Here is a 5,565-nt window from a genome sequence, read left to right as displayed (position 1 = left end):
AATGATACCTGAAATTACTGATTCCTTAGGACATACAAGTAATTTTGAAAGAGTAGATCAGCATTTAAGCTGGTGAGTTTCATAAGTATTTAAATGACAATGTTTGTATAAAATGAAATGTTTTGGTCCTTGGTTGTGTTGTGTTTAGAAAATCCTATATTTTCTACTAGTATAAAAGTAGCCTTCTCTCAAGACCAATGTTTATTTTCTGAAATGTATTTAAGTGTGAAATAACCAAATGTGTTTGAAAACCTTGTAAATCAATGCATTTTTAATACCCCATGTGAGTTTTATAACCATACTATTGACTCGGAATGCCTATACACAACATTCTTCAAGCGTTGGAATGTTATGACGTTTGTTACCCCAAATGGTGGACTGTAGCTAACAGTCAGGGCGCGGGTTGTCAAGCCCATATAGATCTATACACAAACACCATGCTCCCCCTCCAAGGGATTCTGGTATATAATACAGGACTTGAAACGTGTACTCGAACGTACCTGAAGTTTATGTCTCACAAAACCGTGGTATAAAAACAGATTTACGTGTTAAAATGTTTGTTTGTTCTTGTATATGAAAGTGACTTCTTAAAAATCATGTTTCTAGTATGTAAAAGTTAGCAATATCCTCGTAAAACTATACCTATTATAGTTTTCTAAAAGTGTGTCTCTTTTGATTAGAAATACCTAGAAAAGGAATCACTTGTTATGAAAGTATAGATTTTTGTAGAGCCTAAGATGGACAAGTATACATAAAATCTAAGAAAATGTTTAGTTTATACATGCATTACAACAATTTGTATTTCAAAAGATAGAATTCTATTGTAACATATTTTATATACGAAAGTTTCCTATAAAGTTTATAAATCACATGTGATTTGGATATATAAAAGCATATAAAATAATTTGTTATGTAACACACGATAATACTCGTGTGTTTTACTTGTATTCCCCCCTTGAAAGCATATAAAAGCATTTAGAATATCTTAAAAAGGTTAATTAAGGGGTATGAACTCACTTGAAAGTTTGAAGATAGCGAGATGGAAAACCGGGCAGAGTTTCGTCTTGAGAAACGGATTTTTCTCGGGAATCTCGGGAGTAAAATCGACCCTCGGGACTTGAGCAAAAAGACCAGAGCTTCCGGTTTGAACGGGCATGGAAATCGAGGCAAGATCGGGAGAGAAAGCAGAGAAATGTGCAATTTTTCCGGAAACCCTCGCATTCTATTTATAGGGGGTCTAAGAAGCCTCGGTACGCGGGGCGTACGCTCGTACGCAGCGCGTATGCGTACATCATGCATGAGCGAGTCCTCGACTGCCTCGGCTTCGAATGGGACGGATTGGATGGGACGGGTCGGATAGGGCGGGTCGGTAGCTTCGCATAGGGGCGACGTGGACGGACCGAGACCAAGGCCCTCGGGTACGCGGGGCGTACGAGGTTATGCAGCGCGTAATGCGGATGAGGACGCTGACTCTTCCTTCGGATATTACCGGATTTTTGATTTAAATATATATATATATATATATATATATATATATATATATATATATATATATATATATATATATATATTATTTAATAAACTTCAAAAAATCATATCTCCTTCATACGAACTCCGTTTTCGATGGTCTTTATATCCACACAAAGGTGAGACTACGCTCTACAACTTTCGTTTAGACTCCGTTGGCAAATTCCGAAATTATTTTTATTATTTATTTATAAAATGACATGATTAAGGAATTTCTTTAAAAAATTATAACTTCTTTATCTGACGTCGGTTTTTGCCAGACTTTTCACCGCTGAAATACCATTATCGAGACCTTCGATTCTCGTTTAAGTCATTCCGGCCAAAAGTCGCTCGATCTCCGATTCGAGTTTTTAGTTGTCTGTTGCTAAGCCGAACTTGGAAAAATCTTAACTTCAATATACGAAGTCGGATTTGGGCGTTCTTTTTACGTACGATCATGGTTTAATGACATTTAAACATAGGGGGAATTTAAATAGAACTTTTTGGACATTTTATTATCAAAGTTAATTTTATTAACTCAAAAGTGGTTACAATACTTGACTTTTTAGGTCATTACAAAGAGTTGAAATGTCGGGTTGTCACATCATCCCCCCGTTAGAGGGAATTTCGTCCCGAAATTTAAAGTAGTAAAGATACTAGTGAACATGAAAGAGATTAGGGTACTTTTGTTTCATCTGATCTTCGCGTTCCCATGTGAATTCAGGTCCCCGCTTGGCGTACCAGCGAACCTTCACGATGGGTATGCGACTTTGTTTTGTTTGTTTGACCTCTCGGTCCATGATTTCTACTGGTTCTTCCACAAAGTTGAGGCTCTCGTTGATCTCGATCTCGTCGAGTGGAATAACAAGAGTCTCATCGGACAGACACTTTTTCAAGTTCGAGACGTGGAAGGTTGGATGTATGTTACTAAGTTCACGCGGTAGGTTAAGCTTGAAAGCCACAGCGCCGATTCTGGCAAGAATCTCGAAAGGCCCTATGTATCTTGGATTTAGTTTCCCACGCTTTCCAAAGCGTATTAAACCCTTCCACGGTGATACCTTTAATAAAACGTGGTCTCCTACCTGGAATTCCAAAGGTTTCCTCCTTTGGTCAGCGTAGCTTTTCTGTCGGTCTCTAGAGGCTTTCAATCGCTCACGAATCTGAACGATCTTCTCTGTCGTTTCTCGTATGATTTCCGGACCAGTGAGAGTGCTTTCAGGAACTCTTCCTTTAGCTAACTGGGTATCGCCAACTTCAGTCCAACACAGAGGGGATCTGCACTTTCGACCATATAGGGCTTCGAACGGAGCAACCTTTATGCTTGTATGATAACTATTGTTGTATGAAAATTCGACAAGGGTTAAATGGATATCCCATGCCTTTCCAAAGTCAATCACACAGGCTCTCAGCATATCTTCTAAAGTTGGTATCGTTCTCTCACTTTGCCCGTCTGTTTGTGGGTGGTAGGTTGTACTCATGTCTAGCCTAGTCCCCAGGGAACTTTGTAGTGACTGCTAGAATCTTGAAGTGAATCTACTATCTCTATCGGAGATAATGGATATCGGAACACCATGCAGTTGCACTACTTCCCTTAAGTAAGTTCTTGTAAGCTTTTCCATTTTGTCAGTCTCCTTGATGGGTAGGAAATGCGCGGATTTGGTCAACCTGTCAACAATGACCCATATGGCATCGATTCCACTCGTCGTCTTGGGTAACTTGGTTATGAAGTCCATAGTAATCCGCTCCCATTTCCATTCTGGTATCTCCGGTTGTTGTAGTAATCCCGACGGTTTCTGGTACTCGACCTTAACCTTAGCGCAAGTAAGGCATTTACTTACGAAGGTAGCAATTTCTGCTTTCATGTTAGGCCACCAGTACAGTTTCTTAAGATCCTGATACATTTTATCCGAACATGGGTGAACGGAATATCTTGAGTTGTGTGCTTCGGTCATGACTACGTTTCTGAAACCACCATGTTTCGGGGTCCAGATTTGGTCTATGAGATAGTAGGCCCCGCCACCCTTGACTTCTAGATTCTTTTCCATTCCCCGCAGGGATTCACCCGCCACATTTTCAGGTTGCAAAGCTTCCATTTGTGCCGCCTTAATTTGTGTGGATAAGTGTGAATGGATAGTCATAGTCAGAGATTTGACCGCTCGACTAGTGTATTCCTTTCCACTGAGGGCGTCAGCTACCACGTTGGCCTTGCCAGGATGATAACGAATTTCGCATTCGTAGTCATTTAGTAACTCAACCCATCGTCGTTGCCGCATGTTGAGTGTCACACCCCAAAACCAAGAACGGAGGAAACGTTCTGGGGCGGAGGACGTCATGTATAGTATCACAACACAGTAAATGTAAATAAGCAAACAACATCATCCATTGCATTAAATATATAATTTTAATACAAGTGTGTTTTGTACAGTTATAGACACCAAAAATAATGTAACACAAAATAATATGAGATGAGTCTTGAATGCACTTCATCTTCTCAAAAGCTGGCCTCGGTACTTGTCTACTAATGACCTAAGAATACAAGTTATTTTGAAAGAGTTTATCAGCATTAAGCTGGTGAGTTCATAAGTATTTTAGTGTCAATGTTTGTTGTCAAAACGTTTGAACCTGTCTCAATGTATAAGTTTGTAAGAATGAAAGTAAATGTTTGAAAGTGTTTGTAAAAGTTTGAATCTCTCATAAAATCCTATATTTTCTATAAAAGTAACCTTCTACCAAGGCTAAACTGTTTTGTATATTTGTTTGTTGTAAAAGTGTGTAATTACCCAAGTATAACTATCATTTGTTAAAATATAGTTTGTACATTAATGCTTAAGTGAGGTTATCACTAAAATATGTAATGGGTAAATCATTGTTGTACTGTAGCTTTGTATAATAAGACTACTGCTGTACTATATACTACTACCTTAAACCGGATTTATATTAAGGTATAATGTGATAAATTGCACCATGCGATCGACTGGTAACAACGACATAATGAATGGTCGAAATAAAGTAATGACGTTCGGCACCCGCAGACCTGCAGGTCTGGCTGTAGCTAGCAGCAAGGTGTAGGATAGTCAATCTAGTATAGATCTATACGCAAACTCACGCTCTCCCTCCAAGAGAATTCTGGCTACAACTCGGGCCATGACATTTAAGGCATGCTCCGACACAGTGGATCACAATTGTTAATGTATTCATGTATATGTAATGTTTCTCGTTCTAGTATAGTTGTATATGTTCATGTTTCTAGTATAGTTGTATATGTACTTGTTTCTAGTATAACTGTATATGTACTTGTTTCTAGTATAACTGTATATGTTCATGTTTCTAGTATATTTGTATATGTACTTGTTTCTAGTATATTTGTATATGTTCCTGTGTTACCCCGATGGTAACCAACTATTGATGTACTGATAAGTATGAATATGGACGTACTTTTATGTCTATACATGTATATATGATATATAAGTAATATGGAAACGACCTTCGGATGGTCACCCGAAATCCCACCAGACCACATCCAAATCGAGGAAAAGGAAATAGGGCGGATGGCCTTCCTAAGCCCTTTAAACATTATTTATATATCTATACATATATGGCCATGCAATTGTATATATAAAAGTAGAAATAAGTTTTCATAAAACATTTGAAGCATAAATATAATTTCAAGAGAAGATCGACTTGATGTCGATCTATAAAACAATCTGAAGGCATAAGTTGATAAAACAGTTTAAGTGTAAGAAGCATTTGTTTGAATCACAGTCTATAAATAAGTTTGGATAGGAAAAGAGTTTGTAAAACATTTCAAAGTAAAGCAGTTTGATAAACAGTTTGAACAGTGGTAAAAATCGTTGTTTTCCTAGTTATTAATCACATGTGATTAAATGCAATCACATGTGATTGAAACAATAACTATAAGTATTTGACTTGCATCCACCCCCATAAAGTGTTTAAAACATTTAAAATCATTTCAAAGGTTGATTCAAGGGGTATGAACTCACTTGTGGTGAGCTGTTTGAATTGCAGTGTCGGATACTGTGCTAGGAGGCAAACGGAGAC

Source organism: Lactuca sativa, chromosome 8, assembly GCF_002870075.4.
Source record: "Lactuca sativa cultivar Salinas chromosome 8, Lsat_Salinas_v11, whole genome shotgun sequence".
Taxonomy (NCBI): domain Eukaryota; kingdom Viridiplantae; phylum Streptophyta; class Magnoliopsida; order Asterales; family Asteraceae; genus Lactuca; species Lactuca sativa.
This window is presented reverse-complemented; position numbering follows the sequence as displayed.